This window comes from Oryzias latipes, chromosome 16, assembly GCF_053564925.1.
Source record: "Oryzias latipes strain Hd-rR chromosome 16, Olatipes_Hd-rR_3.1".
Classification (NCBI taxonomy): Eukaryota; Metazoa; Chordata; class Actinopteri; order Beloniformes; family Adrianichthyidae; genus Oryzias; species Oryzias latipes.
In genome coordinates, this window is record NC_136252.1 from 467,616 (window position 1) to 493,077 (window position 25,462).

Sequence of the window (25,462 nt, forward strand, 5' to 3'; positions counted from 1 at the left end):
CAAAATGATTTTTAGCAAAAAACGCACCCAAAAGTTGAATTTCTCATTTGATGTTCAAGAAAGTGTTATTTTATGCCACATTGTAAGTTTAAAATTCAAAACAGTCATAGAGCCGAAAACGCTTTTTTGACACTTTTGGCACTTTTGACTGAAAAAATGATTTTTTAGCAAAAAACGCACCCAAAAGTTGAAGTTCTCATTTGATGTTCAAGAAATTGTTATTTTATGCCACATTGTAAGTTTAAAATTCAAAACAGTCATAGAGCCGAAAACACTTTTTTGACACTTTTGGTACTTTTGACTGACAAAATGATTTTTTTTAGAAACAAATGCACCCAAAAGTTGAAGTTCTCATTTGCATTTCAAGAAAGTGTTATTTTATGCCACTTTGTAAGTTTAAAATTCAAAACAGTCATAGAGCCGAAAACACTTTTTTGACACTTTTGGTACTTTTGACTGACAAAATGATTTTTTTTAGCAACAAATGCACCCAAAAGTTGAAGTTCTCATTTGATGTTCAAGAAAGTTTAATTTTTTCTCATGTTGTCAGTTGAAACTTCAAACCAGTAATAGTTAGAGCCGAAAACACTTTTTTGACACTTTTGACTGACAAAATGAATTTTTTTAGAAACAAATGCACCCAAAAGTTGAAGTTCTCATTTGCAGTTCAAGAAAGTGTTATTTTATGCAACGTTGTAAGTTTAAAATTCAAAACAATCATAGAGCCAAAAACGCTTTTTTGACATTTTTTGCACTTTTGACTGACAAAATGATTTTTAGCAAAAAACGCACCCAAAAGTTGAAGTTCTCATTTGATGTTCAAGAAATTGTTATTTTATGCCACATTGTAAGTTTAAAATTCAAAACAGTCATAGAGCCGAAAACTCTTTTTTGACACTTTTGGCACTTTTGACTGAAAAAATGATTTTTTAGCAAAAAACGCACCCAAAAGTTGAAGTTCTCATTTGATGTTCAAGAAAGTGTTATTTTATGCCACATTGTAAGTTTAAAATTCAAAACAGTCATAGAGCCGAAAACGCTTTTTTGACACTTTTGGTACTTTTGACTGACAAAATGATTTTTTTTTAGCAACAAATGCACCCAAAAGTTGAAGTTCTCATTTGATGTTCAAGAAAGTTTTATTTTTTCTCATGTTGTCAGTTGAAACTTCAAACCAGTAATAGTTAGAGCCGAAAACGCTTTTTTGACATTTTTGGCACTTTTGACTGAAAAAATATTTTTTTAGCAAAAAACGCACCCAAAAGTTGAAGTTCTCATTTGATGTTCAAGAAAGTGTTATTTTATGCCACATTGTAAGTTTAAAATTCAAAACAGACATAGAGCCGAAAACGCTTTTTTGACACTTTTGGTACTTTTGACTGACAAAATGATTTTTTTTTAGCAACAAATGCACCCAAAAGTTGAAGTTCTCATTTGATGTTCAAGAAAGTTTTATTTTTTCTCATGTTGTCAGTTGAAACTTCAAACCAGTAATAGTTAGAGCCGAAAACACTTTTTTGACACTTTTGGCACTTTTGACTGACAAAATGATTTTTTTTAGAAACAAATGCACCCAAAAGTCAAAGTTCTCATTTGCAGTTCAAGAAAGTGTTATTTTATGCAACGTTGTAAGTTTAAAATTCAAAACAGTCATAGAGCCGAAAATGCTTTTTTGACATTTTTGGCACTTTTGACTGACAAAATGATTTTTTAGCAAAAAACGCACCCAAAAGTTGAAGTTCTCATTTGCAGTTCAAGAAAGTGTTATTTTATGCCACATTGTAAGTTTAAAATTCAAAACAGTCATAGAGCCGAAAACGCTTTTTTGACATTTTTGGCACTTTTGACTGACAAAATGATTTTTTAGCAAAAAACGCACCCAGAAGTGGAAGTTCTCATTTGATGTTCAAGAAATTGTTATTTTATGCCACATTGTAAGTTTAAAATTCAAAACAGTCATAGAGCCGAAAACGCTTTTTTGACACTTTTGGTACTTTTGACTGACAAAATGATTTTTTTTAGCAACAAATGCACCCAAAAGTTGAAGTTCTCATTTGATGTTCAAGAAAGTTTTATTTTTTCTCATGTTGTCAGTTGAAATTTCAAACCAGTAATAGTTAGAGCCGAAAACACTTTTTTGACACTTTTGGCACTTTTGAGTGAAAAAATGATTTTTTTTAGAAACAAATGCACCCAAAAGTTGAAGTTCTCATTTGATGTTCAAGAAAGTTTTATTTTTTCTCATGTTGTCAGTTGAAACTTCAAACCAGTAATAGTTAGAGCCGAAAAATCTTTTTTGACACTTTTGGCACTTTTGACTGACAAAATGATTTTTTTTAGAAACAAATGCACCCAAAAGTTGAAGTTCTCATTTGCAGTTCAAGAAAGTGTTATTTTATGCAACGTTGTAAGTTTAAAATTCAAAACAGTCATAGAGCCGAAAACGCTTTTTTGACATTTTTGGCACTTTTGACTGACAAAATGATTTTTTAGCAAAAAACGCACCCAAAAGTTGAAGTTCTCATTTGATGTTCAAGAAATTGTTATTTTATGCCACATTGTAAGTTTAAAATTCAAAACAGTCATAGAGCCGAAAACGCTTTTTTGACACTTTTGGTACTTTTGACTGACAAAATGATTTGTTTTAGCAACAAATGCACCCAAAAGTTGAAGTTCTCATTTGACGTTCAAGAAAGTTTTATTTTTTCTCATGTTGTCAGTTGAAACTTCAAACCAGTAATAGTTAGAGCCGAAAACACTTTTTTGACACTTTTGACTGACAAAATGATTTTTTTTAGAAACAAAAGCACCCAAAAGTTGAAGTTCTCATTTGCAGTTCAAGAAAGTGTTATTTTATGCAACGTTGTAAGTTTAAAATTCAAAACAATCATAGAGCCGAAAACGCTTTTTTGACATTTTTGGCACTTTTGACTGACAAAATGATTTTTAGCAAAAAACGCACCCAAAAGTTGAAGTTCTCATTTGATGTTCAAGAAATTGTTATTTTATGCCGCATTGTAAGTTTAAAATTCAAAACAGTCATAGAGCCGAAAACGCTTTTTTGACACTTTTGGCACTTTTGACTGACAAAATGATTTTTAGCAAAAAACGCACCCAAAAGTTGAAGTTCTCATTTGATGTTCAAGAAATTGTTATTTTATACCGCATTGTAAGTTTAAAATTCAAAACAGTCATAGAGCCGAAAACGCTTTTTTGACACTTTTGGCACTTTTGACTGACAAAATGATTTTTTAGCAAAAAACGCACCCAAAAGTTGAAGTTCTCATTTGATGTTCAAGAAATTGTTATTTTATGCCACATTGTAAGTTTAAAATTCAAAACAGTCATAGAGCCGAAAACGCTTTTTTGACACTTTTTGTACTTTTGACTGACAAAATGATTTGTTTTAGCAACAAATGCACCCAAAAGTTGAAGTTCTCATTTGACGTTCAAGAAAGTTTTATTTTTTCTCATGTTGTCAGTTGAAACTTCAAACCAGTAATAGTTAGAGCCGAAAACACTTTTTTGACACTTTTGACTGACAAAATGATTTTTTTTAGAAACAAAAGCACCCAAAAGTTGAAGTTCTCATTTGCAGTTCAAGAAAGTGTTATTTTATGCAACGTTGTAAGTTTAAAATTCAAAACAATCATAGAGCCGAAAACGCTTTTTTGACATTTTTGGCACTTTTGACTGACAAAATGATTTTTAGCAAAAAACGCACCCAAAAGTTGAAGTTCTCATTTGATGTTCAAGAAATTGTTATTTTATGCCGCATTGTAAGTTTAAAATTCAAAACAGTCATAGAGCCGAAAACGCTTTTTTGACACTTTTGGCACTTTTGACTGACAAAATGATTTTTTAGCAAAAAACGCACCCAAAAGTCGAAGTTCTCATTTGATGTTCAAGAAATTGTTATTTTATGCCACATTGTAAGTTTAAAATTCAAAACAGTCATAGAGCCGAAAACGCTTTTTTGACACTTTTGGTACTTTTGACTGACAAAATGATTTTTTTTAGCAACAAATGCACCCAAAAGTTGAAGTTCTCATTTGATGTTCAAGAAAGTTTTATTTTTTCTCATGTTGTCAGTTGAAACTTCAAACCAGTAATAGTTAGAGCCGAAAACACTTTTTTGACACTTTTGACTGACAAAATGATTTTTTTTAGAAACAAATGCACCCAAAAGTTGAAGTTCTCATTTGCAGTTCAAGAAAGTGTTATTTTTTCTCATGTTGTCAGTTGAAACTTCAAACCAGTAATAGTTAGAGCCGAAAAAACTTTTTTGACACTTTTGGCACTTTTGACTTACAAAATGATTTTTTAGCAAAAAACGCACCCAAAAGTTGAGGTTCTCATTTGATGTTCAAGAAAGTGTTATTTTATGCCACATTGTAAGTTTAAAATTCAAAACAGTCATAGAGCCGAAAATGCTTTTTTGACACTTTTGGCACTTTTGACTAACAAAATGATTTTTTAGCAAAAAACGCACCCAAAAGTTGAAGTTCTCATTTGATGTTCAAGAAATTGTTATTTTATGCCACATTGTAAGTTTAAAATTCAAAACAGTCATAAAGCCGAAAACTCTTTTTTGACACTTTTGGTACTTTTGACTGACAAAATGATTTTTTTTAGCAACAAATGCACCCAAAAGTTGAAGTTCTCATTTGTAGTTCAAGAAAGTTTTATTTTTTCTCATGTTGTCAGTTGAAACTTCGAACCAGTAATAGTTAGAGCCGAAAACACTTTTTTGACACTTTTGACTGACAAAATGATTTTTTTTAGAAACAAATGCACCCAAAAGTTGAAGTTCTCATTTGCAGTTCAAGAAAGTGTTATTTTATGCAACGTTGTAAGTTTAAAATTCAAAACAATCATAGAGCCGAAAACGCTTTTTTGACATTTTTGGCACTTTTGACTGACAAAATGATTTTTAGCAAAAAACGCACCCAAAAGTTGAATTTCTCATTTGATGTTCAAGAAAGTGTTATTTTATGCCACATTGTAAGTTTAAAATTCAAAACAGTCATAGAGCCGAAAAAACGCTTTTTTGACACTTTTGGCACTTTTGACTGAAAAAATGATTTTTTAGCAAAAAACGCACCCAAAAGTTGAAGTTCTCATTTGATGTTCAAGAAATTGTTATTTTATGCCACATTGTAAGTTTAAAATTCAAAACAGTCATAGAGCCGAAAACACTTTTTTGACACTTTTGGTACTTTTGACTGACAAAATGATTTTTTTTAGAAACAAATGCACCCAAAAGTTGAAGTTCTCATTTGCATTTCAAGAAAGTGTTATTTTATGCCACTTTGTAAGTTTAAAATTCAAAACAGTCATAGAGCCGAAAACACTTTTTTGACACTTTTGGTACTTTTGACTGACAAAATGATTTTTTTTAGCAACAAATGCACCCAAAAGTTGAAGTTCTCATTTGATGTTCAAGAAAGTTTAATTTTTTCTGATGTTGTCAGTTTAAACTTCAAACCAGTAATAGTTAGAGCCGAAAACACTTTTTTGACACTTTTGACTGACAAAATGATTTTTTTTAGAAACAAAAGCACCCAAAAGTTGAAGTTCTCATTTGCAGTTCAAGAAAGTGTTATTTTATGCAACGTTGTAAGTTTAAAATTCAAAACAATCATAGAGCCGAAAACGCTTTTTTGACATTTTTGGCACTTTTGACTGACAAAATGATTTTTAGCAAAAAACGCACCCAAAAGTTGAAGTTCTCATTTGATGTTCAAGAAATTGTTATTTTATGCCACATTGTAAGTTTAAAATTCAGAACAGTCATAGAGCCGAAAACTCTTTTTTGACACTTTTGGCACTTTTGACTGAAAAAATGATTTTTTAGCAAAAAACGCACCCAAAAGTTGAAGTTCTCATTTGATGTTCAAGAAAGTGTTATTTTATGCCACATTGTAAGTTTAAAATTCAAAACAGTCATAGAGCCGAAAACGCTTTTTTGACACTTTTGGTACTTTTGACTGACAAAATGATTTTTTTTAGCAACAAATGCACCCAAAAGTTGAAGTTCTCATTTGATGTTCAAGAAAGTTTTATTTTTTCTCATGTTGTCAGTTGAAACTTCAAACCAGTAATAGTTAGAGCCGAAAACGCTTTTTTGACATTTTTGGCACTTTTGACTGAAAAAATAATTTTTTAGCAAAAAACGCACCCAAAAGTTGAAGTTCTCATTTGATGTTCAAGAAAGTGTTATTTTATGCCACATTGTAAGTTTAAAATTCAAAACAGTCATAGAGCCGAAAACGCTTTTTTGACACTTTTGGTACTTTTGACTGACAAAATGATTTTTTTTTAGCAACAAATGCACCCAAAAGTTGAAGTTCTCATTTGATGTTCAAGAAAGTTTTATTTTTTCTCATGTTGTCAGTTGAAACTTCAAACCAGTAATAGTTAGAGCCGAAAACACTTTTTTGACACTTTTGGCACTTTTGACTGACAAAATGATTTTTTTTAGAAACAAATGCACCCAAAAGTCAAAGTTCTCATTTGCAGTTCAAGAAAGTGTTATTTTATGCAACGTTGTAAGTTTAAAATTCAAAACAGTCATAGAGCCGAAAATGCTTTTTTGACATTTTTGGCACTTTTGACTGACAAAATGATTTTTTAGCAAAAAACGCACCCAAAAGTCAAAGTTCTCATTTGCAGTTCAAGAAAGTGTTATTTTATGCCACATTGTAAGTTTAAAATTCAAAACAGTCATAGAGCCGAAAACGCTTTTTTGACACTTTTGGTACTTTTGACTGACAAAATGATTTGTTTTAGCAACAAATGCACCCAAAAGTTGAAGTTCTCATTTGACGTTCAAGAAAGTTTTATTTTTTCTCATGTTGTCAGTTGAAACTTCAAACCAGTAATAGTTAGAGCCGAAAACGCTTTTTTGACATTTTTGGCACTTTTGACTGAAAAAATAATTTTTTAGCAAAAAACGCACCCAAAAGTTGAAGTTCTCATTTGATGTTCAAGAAAGTGTTATTTTATGCCACATTGTAAGTTTAAAATTCAAAACAGTCATAGAGCCGAAAACGCTTTTTTGACACTTTTGGTACTTTTGACTGACAAAATGATTTTTTTTTAGCAACAAATGCACCCAAAAGTTGAAGTTCTCATTTGATGTTCAAGAAAGTTTTATTTTTTCTCATGTTGTCAGTTGAAACTTCAAACCAGTAATAGTTAGAGCCGAAAACACTTTTTTGACACTTTTGGCACTTTTGACTGACAAAATGATTTTTTTTAGAAACAAATGCACCCAAAAGTCAAAGTTCTCATTTGCAGTTCAAGAAAGTGTTATTTTATGCAACGTTGTAAGTTTAAAATTCAAAACAGTCATAGAGCCGAAAATGCTTTTTTGACATTTTTGGCACTTTTGACTGACAAAATGATTTTTTAGCAAAAAACGCACCCAAAAGTCAAAGTTCTCATTTGCAGTTCAAGAAAGTGTTATTTTATGCCACATTGTAAGTTTAAAATTCAAAACAGTCATAGAGCCGAAAACGCTTTTTTGACACTTTTGGTACTTTTGACTGACAAAATGATTTGTTTTAGCAACAAATGCACCCAAAAGTTGAAGTTCTCATTTGACGTTCAAGAAAGTTTTATTTTTTCTCATGTTGTCAGTTGAAACTTCAAACCAGTAATAGTTAGAGCCGAAAACACTTTTTTGACACTTTTGACTGACAAAATGATTTTTTTTAGAAACAAAAGCACCCAAAAGTTGAAGTTCTCATTTGCAGTTCAAGAAAGTGTTATTTTATGCAACGTTGTAAGTTTAAAATTCAAAACAATCATAGAGCCGAAAACGCTTTTTTGACATTTTTGGCACTTTTGACTGACAAAATGATTTTTAGCAAAAAACGCACCCAAAAGTTGAAGTTCTCATTTGATGTTCAAGAAATTGTTATTTTATGCCGCATTGTAAGTTTAAAATTCAAAACAGTCATAGAGCCGAAAACGCTTTTTTGACACTTTTGGCACTTTTGACTGACAAAATGATTTTTAGCAAAAAACGCACCCAAAAGTTGAAGTTCTCATTTGATGTTCAAGAAATTGTTATTTTATACCGCATTGTAAGTTTAAAATTCAAAACAGTCATAGAGCCGAAAACGCTTTTTTGACACTTTTGGCACTTTTGAATGACAAAATGATTTTTTAGCAAAAAACGCACCCAAAAGTTGAAGTTCTCATTTGATGTTCAAGAAATTGTTATTTTATGCCACATTGTAAGTTTAAAATTCAAAACAGTCATAGAGCCGAAAACGCTTTTTTGACACTTTTGATACTTTTGACTGACAAAATGATTTGTTTTAGCAACAAATGCACCCAAAAGTTGAAGTTCTCATTTGACGTTCAAGAAAGTTTTATTTTTTCTCATGTTGTCAGTTGAAACTTCAAACCAGTAATAGTTAGAGCCGAAAACACTTTTTTGACACTTTTGACTGACAAAATGATTTTTTTTAGAAACAAAAGCACCCAAAAGTTGAAGTTCTCATTTGCAGTTCAAGAAAGTGTTATTTTATGCAACGTTGTAAGTTTAAAATTCAAAACAATCATAGAGCCGAAAACGCTTTTTTGACATTTTTGGTACTTTTGACTGACAAAATGATTTGTTTTAGCAACAAATGCACCCAAAAGTTGAAGTTCTCATTTGATGTTCAAGAAAGTTTTATTTTTTCTCATGTTGTCAGTTGAAACTTCAAACCAGTAATAGTTAGAGCCGAAAACACTTTTTTGACACTTTTGACTGACAAAATGATTTTTTTTAGAAACAAAAGCACCCAAAAGTTGAAGTTCTCATTTGCAGTTCAAGAAAGTGTTATTTTATGCAACGTTGTAAGTTTAAAATTCAAAACAATCATAGAGCCGAAAATGCTTTTTCGACATTTTTGGCACTTTTGACTGACAAAATGATTTTTAGCAAAAAACGCACCCAAAAGTTGAAGTTCTCATTTGATGTTCAAGAAATTGTTATTTTATGCCGCATTGTAAGTTTAAAATTCAAAACAGTCATAGAGCCGAAAACGCTTTTTTGACACTTTTGGCACTTTTGACTGACAAAATGATTTTTAGCAAAAAACGCACCCAAAAGTTGAAGTTCTCATTTGATGTTCAAGAAATTGTTATTTTATACCGCATTGTAAGTTTAAAATTCAAAACAGTCATAGAGCCGAAAACGCTTTTTTGACACTTTTGGCACTTTTGAATGACAAAATGATTTTTTAGCAAAAAACGCACCCAAAAGTTGAAGTTCTCATTTGATGTTCAAGAAATTGTTATTTTATGCCACATTGTAAGTTTAAAATTCAAAACAGTCATAGAGCCGAAAACGCTTTTTTGACACTTTTGATACTTTTGACTGACAAAATGATTTGTTTTAGCAACAAATGCACCCAAAAGTTGAAGTTCTCATTTGACGTTCAAGAAAGTTTTATTTTTTCTCATGTTGTCAGTTGAAACTTCAAACCAGTAATAGTTAGAGCCGAAAACACTTTTTTGACACTTTTGACTGACAAAATGATTTTTTTTAGAAACAAAAGCACCCAAAAGTTGAAGTTCTCATTTGCAGTTCAAGAAAGTGTTATTTTATGCAACGTTGTAAGTTTAAAATTCAAAACAATCATAGAGCCGAAAACGCTTTTTTGACATTTTTGGTACTTTTGACTGACAAAATGATTTGTTTTAGCAACAAATGCACCCAAAAGTTGAAGTTCTCATTTGACGTTCAAGAAAGTTTTATTTTTTCTCATGTTGTCAGTTGAAACTTCAAACCAGTAATAGTTAGAGCCGAAAACACTTTTTTGACACTTTTGACTGACAAAATGATTTTTTTTAGAAACAAAAGCACCCAAAAGTTGAAGTTCTCATTTGCAGTTCAAGAAAGTGTTATTTTATGCAACGTTGTAAGTTTAAAATTCAAAACAATCATAGAGCCGAAAATGCTTTTTCGACATTTTTGGCACTTTTGACTGACAAAATGATTTTTAGCAAAAAACGCACCCAAAAGTTGAAGTTCTCATTTGATGTTCAAGAAATTGTTATTTTATGCCGCATTGTAAGTTTAAAATTCAAAACAGTCATAGAGCCGAAAACGCTTTTTTGACACTTTTGGCACTTTTGACTGACAAAATGATTTTTTAGCAAAAAACGCACCCAAAAGTTGAAGTTCTCATTTGATGTTCAAGAAATTGTTATTTTATGCCACATTGTAAGTTTAAAATTCAAAACAGTCATAGAGCCGAAAACGCTTTTTTGACACTTTTGGTACTTTTGACTGACAAAATGATTTTTTTTAGCAACAAATGCACCCAAAAGTTGAAGTTCTCATTTGATGTTCAAGAAAGTTTTATTTTTTCTCATGTTGTCAGTTGAAACTTCAAACCAGTAATAGTTAGAGCCGAAAACATTTTTTTGACACTTTTGACTGACAAAATGATTTTTTTTAGAAACAAATGCACCCAAAAGTTGAAGTTCTCATTTGCAGTTCAAGAAAGTGTTATTTTTTCTCATGTTGTCAGTTGAAACTTCAAACCAGTAATAGTTAGAGCCGAAAAAACTTTTTTGACACTTTTGGCACTTTTGACTTACAAAATGATTTTTTAGCAAAAAACGCACCCAAAAGTTGAGGTTCTCATTTGATGTTCAAGAAAGTGTTATTTTATGCCACATTGTAAGTTTAAAATTCAAAACAGTCATAGAGCCGAAAACGCTTTTTTGACACTTTTGGCACTTTTGTCTGACAAAATGATTTTTTAGCAAAAAACGCACCCAAAAGTTGAAGTTCTCATTTGATGTTCAAGAAATTGTTATTTTATGCCACATTGTAAGTTTAAAATTCAAAACAGTCATAAAGCCGAAAACTCTTTTTTGACACTTTTGGTACTTTTGACTGACAAAATAATTTTTTTTTAGCAACAAATGCACCCAAAAGTTGAAGTTCTCATTTGTAGTTCAAGAAAGTTTTATTTTTTCTCATGTTGTCATTTGAAACTTCAAACCAGTAATAGTTAGAGCCGAAAACACTTTTTTGACACTTTTGGCACTTTTGACTGACAAAATGATTTTTTTTTAGAAACAAATGCACCCAAAAGTTGAAGTTCTCATTTGCAATTCAAGAAAGTGTTATTTTATGCAACGTTGTAAGTTTAAAATTCAAAACAATCATAGAGCCGAAAACGCTTTTTTGACACTTTTGGTACTTTTGACTGACAAAATGATTTTTTTTAGCAAAAAACGCACCCAAAAGTTGAAGTTCTCATTTGATGTTCAAGAAATTGTTATTTTATGCCACATTGTAAGTTTAAAATTCAAAACAGTCATAGAGCCGAAAACGCTTTTTTGACACTTTTGGTACTTTTGACTGACAAAATGATTTTTTTTAGCAACAAATGCACCCAAAAGTTGAAGTTCTCATTTAATGTTCAAGAAAGTTTTATTTTTTCTCATCTTGTTAGTTGAACCTTCAAACCAGTAATAGTTAGAGCCGAAAACAGTTTTTTGACACTTTTGAATGACAAAATGATTTTTTTTAGAAACAAATGCACCCAAAAGTTGAAGTTCTCATTTGATGTTCAAGAAAGTTTTATTTTTTCTCATGTTGTCAGTTGAAACTTCAAACCAGTAATAGTTAGAGCCGAAAACACTTTTTTGACACTTTTGACTGACAAAATGATTTTTTTTAAAAACAAATGCACCCAAAAGTTGAAGTTCTCATTTGCAGTTCAAGAAAGTGTTATTTTATGCAACGCTGTAAGTTTAAAATTCAAAACAATCATAGAGCCGAACACGCTTTTTTGACATTTTTGGTACTTTTGACTGACAAAATGATTTGTTTTAGCAACAAATGCACCCAAAAGTTGAAGTTCTCATTTGACGTTCAAGAAAGTTTTATTTTTTCTCATGTTGTCAGTTGAAACTTCAAACCAGTAATAGTTAGAGCCGAAAACACTTTTTTGACACTTTTGACTGACAAAATGATTTTTTTTAGAAACAAAAGCACCCAAAAGTTGAAGTTCTCATTTGCAGTTCAAGAAAGTGTTATTTTATGCAACGTTGTAAGTTTAAAATTCAAAACAATTATAGAGCCGAAAATGCTTTTTCGACATTTTTGGCACTTTTGACTGACAAAATGATTTTTAGCAAAAAACGCACCCAAAAGTTGAAGTTCTCATTTGATGTTCAAGAAATTGTTATTTTATGCCGCATTGTAAGTTTAAAATTCAAAACAGTCATAGAGCCGAAAACGCTTTTTTGACACTTTTGGCACTTTTGACTGACAAAATGATTTTTTAGCAAAAAACGCACCCAAAAGTTGAAGTTCTCATTTGATGTTCAAGAAATTGTTATTTTATGCCACATTGTAAGTTTAAAATTCAAAACAGTCATAGAGCCGAAAACGCTTTTTTGACACTTTTGGCACTTTTGACTGACAAAATGATTTTTTTTAGCAACAAATGCACCCAAAAGTTGAAGTTCTCATTTGATGTTCAAGAAAGTTTTATTTTTTCTCATGTTGTCAGTTGAAACTTCAAACCAGTAATAGTTAGAGCCGAAAACATTTTTTTGACACTTTTGACTGACAAAATGATTTTTTTTAGAAACAAATGCACCCAAAAGTTGAAGTTCTCATTTGCAGTTCAAGAAAGTGTTATTTTTTCTCATGTTGTCAGTTGAAACTTCAAACCAGTAATAGTTAGAGCCGAAAAAACTTTTTTGACACTTTTGGCACTTTTGACTTACAAAATGATTTTTTAGCAAAAAACGCACCCAAAAGTTGAGGTTCTCATTTGATGTTCAAGAAAGTGTTATTTTATGCCACATTGTAAGTTTAAAATTCAAAACAGTCATAGAGCCGAAAACGCTTTTTTGACACTTTTGGCACTTTTGTCTGACAAAATGATTTTTTAGCAAAAAACGCACCCAAAAGTTGAAGTTCTCATTTGATGTTCAAGAAATTGTTATTTTATGCCACATTGTAAGTTTAAAATTCAAAACAGTCATAAAGCCGAAAACTCTTTTTTGACACTTTTGGTACTTTTGACTGACAAAATAATTTTTTTTTAGCAACAAATGCACCCAAAAGTTGAAGTTCTCATTTGTAGTTCAAGAAAGCTTTATTTTTTCTCATGTTGTCAGTTGAAACTTCAAACCAGTAATAGTTAGAGCCGAAAACACTTTTTTGACACTTTTGGCACTTTTGACTGACAAAATGATTTTTTTTTAGAAACAAATGCACCCAAAAGTTGAAGTTCTCATTTGCAATTCAAGAAAGTGTTATTTTATGCAACGTTGTAAGTTTAAAATTCAAAACAATCATAGAGCCGAAAACGCTTTTTTGACACTTTTGGTACTTTTGACTGACAAAATGATTTTTTTTAGCAAAAAACGCACCCAAAAGTTGAAGTTCTCATTTGATGTTCAAGAAATTGTTATTTTATGCCACATTGTAAGTTTAAAATTCAAAACAGTCATAGAGCCGAAAACGCTTTTTTGACACTTTTGGTACTTTTGACTGACAAAATGATTTTTTTTAGCAACAAATGCACCCAAAAGTTGAAGTTCTCATTTAATGTTCAAGAAAGTTTTATTTTTTCTCATCTTGTTAGTTGAACCTTCAAACCAGTAATAGTTAGAGCCGAAAACAGTTTTTTGACACTTTTGAATGACAAAATGATTTTTTTTAGAAACAAATGCACCCAAAAGTTGAAGTTCTCATTTGATGTTCAAGAAAGTTTTATTTTTTCTCATGTTGTCAGTTGAAACTTCAAACCAGTAATAGTTAGAGCCGAAAACACTTTTTTGACACTTTTGACTGACAAAATGATTTTTTTTTAAAACAAATGCACCCAAAAGTTGAAGTTCTCATTTGCAGTTCAAGAAAGTGTTATTTTATGAAATGTAAGTTTAAAATTCAAAACAATCATAGAGCCCAAAACGCTTTTTTGACATTTTTGGCACTTTTGACTGACAAAATGATTTTTAGCAAAAAACGCACCCAAAAGTTGAAGTTCTCATTTGATGTTCAAGAAATTGTTATTTTATGCCCCATTGTAAGTTTAAAATTCAAAACAGTCATAGAGCCGAAAACGCTTTTTTGACACTTTTGGTACTTTTGACTGACAAAATGATTTTTTTTAGAGCAACAAATGCACCCAAAAGTTGAAGTTCTCATTTGATGTTCGAATAAAGTTTTATTTTTTCTCATGTTGTTAGTTGAACCTTCAAACCAGTAATAGTTAGAGCCGAAAACACTTTTTTGACACTTTTGGCTCTTTTGACTGACAAAATGGTTTTTTAGCAAAAAACGCACCCAAAAGTTGAAGTTCTCATTTGCAGTTCAAGAAAGTGTTATTTTTTGTCACGTAAGTTAAATATTCAAAACAGTCATACTCTGAGCATAAAAGACTTTTTTGACACTTTTGGCACTTTTAACTGAAAAAATGATTTCTTAGCAAAAAATAGACACAAAATTCAAAGTTCTCATTTTGCAGTTCAAGAAAGTGTTAGTTTTTCTCATGTTGTCAGTTGAAACTTCAAACCAGTAATACTTAGAGCCGTAAACGCTTTTTTGACACTTTTGGCACTTTTGACTTAAAAAATGATTTTTTTTTAGCAAAAAACGCACCCAAAAGTTGAAGTTCTCATTTGCAGTTCAAGAAAGTGTTATTTTTTGTCATGTTGTCAGTTGAAATTTCAAAACAGTCATTGAGCCAAAAACGCTTTTTTGACACTTTTGGTACTTTTGACTGACAAAATGATTTTTTTTAGCAACAAATGCTCCCAAAAGTTGAAGTTCTCATTTGCAGTTCAAGAAAGTGTTATTTTATGCAACGTTGTAAGTTTAAAATTCAAAACAATCATAGAGCCGAAAACGCTTTTTTGACATTTTTGGCACTTTTGACTGACAAAATGATTTTTAGCAAAAAACGCACCCAAAAGTTGAAGTTCTCATTTGATGTTCAAGAGATTGTTATTTTATGCCGCATTGTAAGTTTAAAATTCAAAACAGTCATAGAGCCGAAAACGCTTTTTTGACACTTTTGGCACTTTTGACTGACAAAATGATTTTTAGCAAAAAACGCACCCAAAAGTTGAAGTTCTCATTTGATGTTCAAGAAATTGTTATTTTATACCGCATTGTAAGTTTAAAATTCAAAACAGTCATAGAGCCGAAAACGCTTTTTTGACACTTTTGGCACTTTTGAATGACAAAATGATTTTTTAGCAAAAAACGCACCCAAAAGTTGAAGTTCTCATTTGATGTTCAAGAAATTGTTATTTTATGCCACATTGTAAGTTTAAAATTCAAAACAGTCATAGAGCCGAAAACGCTTTTTTGACACTTTTGATACTTTTGACTGACAAAATGATTTGTTTTAGCAACAAATGCACCCAAAAGTTGAAGTTCTCATTTGACGTTCAAGAAAGTTTTATTTTTTCTCATGTTGTCAGTTGAAACTTCAAACCAGTAATAGTTAGAGCCGAAAACACTTTTTTGACACTTTTGACTGACAAAATGATTTTTTTTAGAAACAAAAGCACCCAAAAGTTGAAGTTCTCATTTGCAGTTCAAGAAAGTGTTATTTTATGCAACGTTGTAAGTTTAAAATTCAAAACAATCATAGAGCCGAAAACGCTTTTTTGACATTTTTGGTACTTTTGACTGACAAAATGATTTGTTTTAGCAACAAATGCACCCAAAAGTTGAAGTTCTCATTTGACGTTCAAGAAAGTTTTATTTTTTCTCATGTTGTCAGTTGAAACTTCAAACCAGTAATAGTTAGAGCCGAAAACACTTTTTTGACACTTTTGACTGACAAAATGATTTTTTTTAGAAACAAAAGCACCCAAAAGTTGAAGTTCTCATTTGCAGTTCAAGAAAGTGTTATTTTATGCAACGTTGTAAGTTTAAAATTCAAAACAATCATAGAGCCGAAAATGCTTTTTCGACATTTTTGGCACTTTTGACTGACAAAATGATTTTTAGCAAAAAACGCACCCAAAAGTTGAAGTTCTCATTTGATGTTCAAGAAATTGTTATTTTATGCCGCATTGTAAGTTTAAAATTCAAAACAGTCATAGAGCCGAAAACGCTTTTTTGACACTTTTGGCACTTTTGACTGACAAAATGATTTTTTAGCAAAAAACGCACCCAAAAGTTGAAGTTCTCATTTGATGTTCAAGAAATTGTTATTTTATGCCACATTGTAAGTTTAAAATTCAAAACAGTCATAGAGCCGAAAACGCTTTTTTGACACTTTTGGTACTTTTGACTGACAAAATGATTTTTTTTAGCAACAAATGCACCCAAAAGTTGAAGTTCTCATTTGATGTTCAAGAAAGTTTTATTTTTTCTCATGTTGTCAGTTGAAACTTCAAACCAGTAATAGTTAGAGCCGAAAACACTTTTTTGACACTTTTGACTGACAAAATGATTTTTTTTAGAAACAAATGCACCCAAAAGTTGAAGTTCTCATTTGCAGTTCAAGAAAGTGTTATTTTTTCTCATGTTGTCAGTTGAAACTTCAAACCAGTAATAGTTAGAGACGAAAAAACTTTTTTGACACTTTTGGCACTTTTGACTTACAAAATGATTTTTTAGCAAAAAACGCACCCAAAAGTTGAGGTTCTCATTTGATGTTCAAGAAAGTGTTATTTTATGCCACATTGTAAGTTTAAAATTCAAAACAGTCATAGAGCCGAAAACGCTTTTTTGACACTTTTGGCACTTTTGTCTGACAAAATGATTTTTTAGCAAAAAACGCACCCAAAAGTTGAAGTTCTCATTTGATGTTCAAGAAATTGTTATTTTATGCCACATTGTAAGTTTAAAATTCAAAACAGTCATAAAGCCGAAAACTCTTTTTTGACACTTTTGGTACTTTTGACTGACAAAATAATTTTTTTTTAGCAACAAATGCACCCAAAAGTTGAAGTTCTCATTTGTAGTTCAAGAAAGTTTTATTTTTTCTCATGTTGTCAGTTGAAACTTCAAACCAGTAATAGTTAGAGCCGAAAACACTTTTTTGACACTTTTGGCACTTTTGACTGACAAAATGATTTTTTTTTAGAAACAAATGCACCCAAAAGTTGAAGTTCTCATTTGCAATTCAAGAAAGTGTTATTTTATGCAACGTTGTAAGTTTAAAATTCAAAACAATCATAGAGCCGAAAACGCTTTTTTGACACTTTTGGTACTTTTGACTGACAAAATGATTTTTTTTAGCAAAAAACGCACCCAAAAGTTGAAGTTCTCATTTGATGTTCAAGAAATTGTTATTTTATGCCACATTGTAAGTTTAAAATTCAAAACAGTCATAGAGCCGAAAACGCTTTTTTGACACTTTTGGTACTTTTGACTGACAAAATGATTTTTTTTAGCAAAAAACGCACCCAAAAGTTGAAGTTCTCATTTGATGTTCAAGAAATTGTTATTTTATGCCACATTGTAAGTTTAAAATTCAAAACAGTCATAGAGCCGAAAACGCTTTTTTGACACTTTTGGTACTTTTGACTGACAAAATGATTTTTTTTAGCAACAAATGCACCCAAAAGTTTAAGTTCTCATTTAATGTTCAAGAAAGTTTTATTTTTTCTCATCTTGTTAGTTGAACCTTCAAACCAGTAATAGTTAGAGCCGAAAACAGTTTTTTGACACTTTTGAATGACAAAATGATTTTTTTTAGCAACAAATGCACCCAAAAGTTGAAGTTCTCATTTAATGTTCAAGAAAGTTTTATTTTTTCTCATCTTGTTAGTTGAACCTTCAAACCAGTAATAGTTAGAGCCGAAAACAGTTTTTTGACACTTTTGAATGACAAAATGATTTTTTTTAGAAACAAATGCACCCAAAAGTTGAAGTTCTCATTTGATGTTCAAGAAAGTTTTATTTTTTCTCATGTTGTCAGTTGAAACTTCAAACCAGTAATAGTTAGAGCCGAAAACACTTTTTTGACACTTTTGACTGACAAAATGATTTTTTTTAGAAACAAATGCACCCAAAAGTTGAAGTTCTCATTTGCAGTTCAAGAAAGTGTTATTTTATGAAATGTAAGTTTAAAATTCAAAACAATCATAGAGCCCAAAACGCTTTTTTGACATTTTTGGCACTTTTGACTGACAAAATGATTTTTAGCAAAAAACGCACCCAAAAGTTGAAGTTCTCATTTGATGTTCAAGAAATTGTTATTTTATGCCACATTGTAAGTTTAAAATTCAAAACAGTCATAGAGCCGAAAACGCTTTTTTGACACTTTTGGCACTTTTGACTGAAAAAATGATTTTTTAGCAAAAAACGCACCCAAAAGTTGAAGTTCTCATTTGATGTTCAAGAAATTGTTATTTTATGCCACATTGTAAGTTTAAAATTCAAAACAGTCATAGAGCCGAAAACGCTTTTTTGACACTTTTGGTACTTTTGACTGACAAAATGATTTTTTTTAGAGCAACAAATGCACCCAAAAGTTGAAGTTCTCATTTGATGTTCGAATAAAGTTTTATTTTTTCTCATGTTGTTAGTTGAACCTTCAAACCAGTAATAGTTAGAGCCGAAAACACTTTTTTGACACTTTTGGCTCTTTTGACTGACAAAATGGTTTTTTAGCAAAAAACGCACCCAAAAGTTGAAGTTCTCATTTGCAGTTCAAGAAAGTGTTATTTTTTGTCACGTAAGTTAAATATTCAAAACAGTCATACTCTGAGCATAAAAGACTTTTTTGACACTTTTGGCACTTTTAACTGAAAAAATGATTTCTTAGCAAAAAATAGACACAAAATTCAAAGTTCTCATTTTGCAGTTCAAGAAAGTGTTAGTTTTTCTCATGTTGTCAGTTGAAACTTCAAACCAGTAATACTTAGAGCCGTAAACGCTTTTTTGACACTTTTGGCACTTTTGACTTAAAAAATGATTTTTTTTTAGCAAAAAACGCACCCAAAAGTTGAAGTTCTCATTTGCAGTTCAAGAAAGTGTTATTTTTTGTCATGTTGTCAGTTGAAATTTCAAAACAGTCATTGAGCCAAAAACGCTTTTTTGACACTTTTGGTACTTTTGACTGACAAAATGATTTTTTTTAGCAACAAATGCTCCCAAAAGTTGAAGTTCTCATTTGATGTTCAAGAAAGTGTTATTTTATGCCACATTGTAAGTTTAAAATTCAAAACAGTCATAGAGCCGAAAACGCTTTCTTGACACTTTTGGTACTTTTAAATGACAAAATGATTTTTTAGCAAAAAACGCACCCAAAAGTTGAAGTTCTCATTTGATGTTCAAGAAATTGTTATTTTATGCAACATTGTAAGTTTAAAATTCAAAACAGTCATAGAGCCGAAAACGCTTTTTTGACACTTTTGGTACTTTTGACTGACAAAATGATTTTTTTTAGCAACAAATGCACCCAAAAGTTGAAGTTCTCATTTAATGTTCAAGAAAGTTTTATTTTTTCTCATCTTGTTAGTTGAACCTTCAAACCAGTAATAGTTAGAGCCGAAAACAGTTTTTTGACACTTTTGAATGACAAAATGATTTTTTTTAGAAACAAATGCACCCAAAAGTTGAAGTTCTCATTTGATGTTCAAGAAAGTTTTATTTTTTCTCATGTTGTCAGTTGAAACTTCAAACCAGTAATAGTTAGAGCCGAAAACACTTTTTTGACACTTTTGACTGACAAAATGATTTTTTTTAGAAACAAATGCACCCAAAAGTTGAAGTTCTCATTTGCAGTTCAAGAAAGTGTTATTTTATGCAATGTTGTAAGTTTAAAATTCAAAACAGTCATAGAGCCCAAAACGCTTTTTTGACATTTTTGGCACTTTTGACTGACAAAATGATTTTTAGCAAAAAACGCACCCAAAAGTTGAAGTTCTCATTTGATGTTCAAGAAATTGTTATTTTATGCCACATTGTAAGTTTAAAATTCAAAACAGTCATAGAGCCGAAAACGCTTTTTTGACACTTTTGGCACTTTTGACTGAAAAAATGATTTTTTAGCAAAAAACGCACCCAAAAGTTGAAGTTCTCATTTGATGTTCAAGAAATTGTTATTTTATGCCACATTGTAAGTTTAAAATTCAAAACAGTCATAGAGCCGAAAACGCTTTTTTGACACTTTTGGTACTTTTGACTGACAAAATGATTTTTTTTAGCAACAAATGCACCCAAAAGTTGAAGTTCTCATTTGATGTTCGAATAAAGTTTTATTTTTTCTCATGTTGTTAGTTGAACCTTCAAACCAGTAATAGTTAGAGCCGAAAACACTTTTTTGACACTTTTGGCTCTTTTGACTGACAAAATGATTTTTTAGCAAAAAACGCACCCAAAAGTTGAAGTTCTCATTTGCAGTTCAAGAAAGTGTTATTTTTTGTCACGTAAGTTAAATATTCAAAACAGTCATACTCTGAGCATAAAAGACTTTTTTGACACTTTTGGCACTTTTAACTGAAAAAAATGATTTCTTAGCAAAAAATAAACACAAAATTCAAAGTTCTCATTTTGCAGTTCAAGAAAGTGTTAGTTTTTCTCATGTTGTCAGTTGAAACTTCAAACCAGTAATACTTAGAGCCGTAAACGCTTTTTTGACACTTTTGGCACTTTTGACTTAAAAAATGATTTTTTTTTAGCAAAAAACGCACCCAAAAGTTGAAGTTCTCATTTGCAGTTCAAGAAAGTGTTATTTTTTGTCATGTTGTCAGTTGAAATTTCAAAACAGTCATTGAGCCAAAAACGCTTTTTTGACACTTTTGGTACTTTTGACTGACAAAATGATTTTTTTTAACAACAAATGCACCCAAAAGTTGAAGTTCTCTTTTGATGTTCAAGAAAGTGTTATTTTATGCCACATTGTAAGTTTAAAATTCAAAACAGTCATAGAGCCGAAAACGCTTTCTTGACACTTTTGGCACTTTTGACTGACAAAATGATTTTTTTAGCAAAAAACGCACCCAAAAGTTGAAGTTCTCATTTGATGTTCAAGAAAGTGTTATTTTATGCAACATTGTAAGTTTAAAATTCAAAACAGTCATAGAGCCGAAAACGCTTTTTTGACACTTTTGGTACTTTTGACTGACAAAATGATTTTTTTTAGCAACAAATGCACCCAAAAGTTGAAGTTCTCATTTGATGTTCAAGAAAGTGTTATTTTTTGTCACGTTGTAAGTTAAATATTCAAAACAGTCATACTCTGAGCATAAAAGAGTTTTTTGACACTTTTGGCACTTTTAACTGAAAAAATGATTTCTTAGCAAAAAATAGACACAAAATTCAAAGTTCTCATTTTGCAGTTCAAGAAAGTGTTAGTTTTTCTCATCTTGTCAGTTGAAACTTCAAACCAGTAATACTTAGAGCCGCAAACGCTTTTTTGACACTTTTGGCACTTTTGACTGACAAAATGATTTTTTAGCAAAAAACGCACCCAAAAGTCAAAGTTCTTATTTGCAGTTCAAGAAAGTGTTATTTTTCGTCACGTTGTAAGTTAAATCTTCAAAACAGTCATACTCTGAGCATAAAAGACTTTTTTGACACTTTTGGTACTTTTGACTGACAAAATGATTTTTTTTAGCAACGAATGCACCCAAAAGTTGAAGTTCTCATTTGATGTTCAAGAAAGTTTTATTTTTTCTCGTGTTGTCAGTTGAAACTTCAAACCAGTTATAGTTAGAGCCGAAAACACTTTTTTGACACTTTTGGCACTTTTGACTGACAAAATGATTTTTTTTAGAAACAAATGCACCCAAAAGTTGAAGTTCTCATTTGCAGTTCAAGAAAGTGTTATTTTATGCAATGTTGTAAGTTTAAAATTCAAAACAGTCATAGAGCCGAAAACGCTTTTTTAACATTTTTGGCACTTTTGACTGACAAAATGATTTTTTAGCAAAAAACGCACCCAAAAGTTGAAGTTCTCATTTGATGTTCAAGAAAGTGTTATTTTATGCCACATTGTAAGTTTAAAATTCAAAACAGTAATAGAGCCGAAAACGCTTTTTTGACAGTTCTGGCACTTTTGAATGACAAAATGATTTTTTAGCAAAAAACGCACCCAAAAGTCAAAGTTCTTATTTGCAGGTCAAGAAAGTGTTATTTTATGCAACGTTGTAAGTCTAAAATTCAAAACAGTCATAGAGCCGAAAATGCTTTTTTAACATTTTTGGCACTTTTGACTGACAAAATGATTTTTTAGCAAAAAACGCACCCAAAAGTTGAAGTTCTCATTTGATGTTCAAGAAAGTGTTATTTTATGCCACATTGTAAGTTTAAAATTCAAAACAGTCATAGAGCCGAAAACGCTTTTTTGACACTTTTGGCACTTTTGACTGACAAAATGATTTTTTAGCAAAAAACGCACCCAAAAGTTGAAGTTCTCATTTGATGTTCAAGAAATTTTTATTTTATGCCACATTGTAAGTTTAAAATTCAAAACAGTCATAGAGCCGAAAACGCTTTTTTGACACTTTTGGTACTTTTGACTGACAAAATGATTTTTTTTAGCAACAAATGCACCCAAAAGTTGAAGTTCTCATTTGATGTTCAAGAAAGTTTTATTTTTTCTCATGTTGTCAGTTGAAACTTCAAACCAGTAATAGTTAGAGCCGAAAACACTTTTTTGACACTTTTGGCACTTTTGACTGACAAAATGATTTTTTTTAGAAACAAATGCACCCAAAAGTTGAAGTTCTCATTTGATGTTAAAGAAAGTGTTATTTTATGCCACTTTGTAAGTTTAAAATTCAAAACAGTCATAGAGCCGAAAACGCTTTCTTGACACTTTTGGCACTTTTGACTGACAAAATGATTTTTTAGCAAAAAACGTACCCAAAAGTTGAAGTTCTCATTTTATGTTCAAGAAAGTGTTATTTTATGCAACATTGTAAGTTTAAAATTCAAAACAGTCATAGAGCCGAAAACGCTTTTTTGACACTTTTGGTACTTTTGACTGACAAAATGATTTTTTTTAGCAACAAATGCACCCAAAAGTTGAAGTTCTCATTTGATGTTCAAGAAAGTGTTATTTTATGCCACATTGTAAGTTTAAAATTCAAAACAGTCATAGAGCCGAAAACGCTTTTTTGACGTTTTTGGCACTTTTGACTGACAAAATGATTTTTTAGCAAAAAACGCACCCAAAAGTCAAAGTTCTTATTTGCAGTTCAAGAAAGTGTTATTTTTTTAACACGTTGTAAGTTAAATATTCAAAACAGTCATACTCTGAGCATAAAAGACTTTTTTGACACTTTTGGCACTTTTAACTGAAAAAATGATTTCTTAGCAAAAAATAGACACAAAATTCAAAGTTCTCATTTTGCAGTTCAAGAAAGTGTTAGTTTTTCTCATGTTGTCAGTTGAAACTTCAAACCAGTCATTGAGCCAAAAACGCTTTTTTGACACTTTTGGTACTTTTGACTGACAAAATGATTTTTTTTAGCAACAAATGCACCCAAAAGTTGAAGTTCTCATTTGATGTTCAAGAAAGTGTTATTTTATGCCACATTGTAAGTTTAAAATTCAAACAGTCATAGAGCCGTAAACGCTTTTTTGACACTTTTGGTACTTTTGACTGACAAAATGATTTTTTTTAGCAACAAATGCACCCAAAAGTTGAAGTTCTCATTTGATGTTCAAGAAAGTTTTATTTTTTCTCATGTTGTCAGTTGAAACTTCAAACCAGTAATAGTTAGAGCCGAAAACACTTATTTGACACTTTTGGCACTTTTGACTGACAAAATGATTTTTTTAGCGACAAATGCACCCAAAAGTTGAAGTTCTCATTTGCAGTTCAAGAAAGTGTTATTTTATGCAACGTTGTAAGTTTAAAATTCAAAACAGTCATAGAGCCGAAAACGCTTTTTTGACATCTTTGGCACTTTTGACTGACAAAATGATTTTTTAGCAAAAAACGCACCCAAAAGTTGAAGTTCTCATTTGATGTTCAAGAAAGTGTTATTTTATGCCACATTGTAAGTTTAAAATTCAAAACAGTCATAGAGCCGAAAACGCTTTTTTGACACTTTTGGCACTTTTGACTGACAAAATGATTTTTTAGCAAAAAACGCACCCAAAAGTTGAAGTTCTCATTTGATGTTCAAGAAATTTTTATTTTATGCCACATTGTAAGTTTAAAATTCAAAACAGTCATAGAGCCGAAAACGCTTTTTTGACACTTTTGGTACTTTTGACTGACAAAATGATTTTTTTTAGCAACAAATGCACCCAAAAGTTGAAGTTCTCATTTGATGTTCAAGAAAGTTTTATTTTTTCTCATGTTGTCAGTTGAAACTTCAAACCAGTAATAGTTAGAGCCGAAAACACTTTTTTGACACTTTTGGCACTTTTGACTGACAAAATGATTTTTTTTAGAAACAAATGCACCCAAAAGTTGAAGTTCTCATTTGATGTTAAAGAAAGTGTTATTTTATGCCACTTTGTAAGTTTAAAATTCAAAACAGTCATAGAGCCGAAAACGCTTTCTTGACACTTTTGGCACTTTTGACTGACAAAATGATTTTTTAGCAAAAAACGTACCCAAAAGTTGAAGTTCTCATTTTATGTTCAAGAAAGTGTTATTTTATGCAACATTGTAAGTTTAAAATTCAAAACAGTCATAGAGCCGAAAACGCTTTTTTGACACTTTTGGTACTTTTGACTGACAAAATGATTTTTTTTAGCAACAAATGCACCCAAAAGTTGAAGTTCTCATTTGATGTTCAAGAAAGTGTTATTTTATGCCACATTGTAAGTTTAAAATTCAAAACAGTCATAGAGCCGAAAACGCTTTTTTGACGTTTTTGGCACTTTTGACTGACAAAATGATTTTTTAGCAAAAAACGCACCCAAAAGTCAAAGTTCTTATTTGCAGTTCAAGAAAGTGTTATTTTTTTAACACGTTGTAAGTTAAATATTCAAAACAGTCATACTCTGAGCATAAAAGACTTTTTTGACACTTTTGGCACTTTTAACTGAAAAAATGATTTCTTAGCAAAAAATAGACACAAAATTCAAAGTTCTCATTTTGCAGTTCAAGAAAGTGTTAGTTTTTCTCATGTTGTCAGTTGAAACTTCAAACCAGTCATTGAGCCAAAAACGCTTTTTTGACACTTTTGGTACTTTTGACTGACAAAATGATTTTTTTTAGCAACAAATGCACCCAAAAGTTGAAGTTCTCATTTGATGTTCAAGAAAGTGTTATTTTATGCCACATTGTAAGTTTAAAATTCAAACAGTCATAGAGCCGTAAACGCTTTTTTGACACTTTTGGTACTTTTGACTGACAAAATGATTTTTTTTAGCAACAAATGCACCCAAAAGTTGAAGTTCTCATTTGATGTTCAAGAAAGTTTTATTTTTTCTCATGTTGTCAGTTGAAACTTCAAACCAGTAATAGTTAGAGCCGAAAACACTTATTTGACACTTTTGGCACTTTTGACTGACAAAATGATTTTTTTAGCGACAAATGCA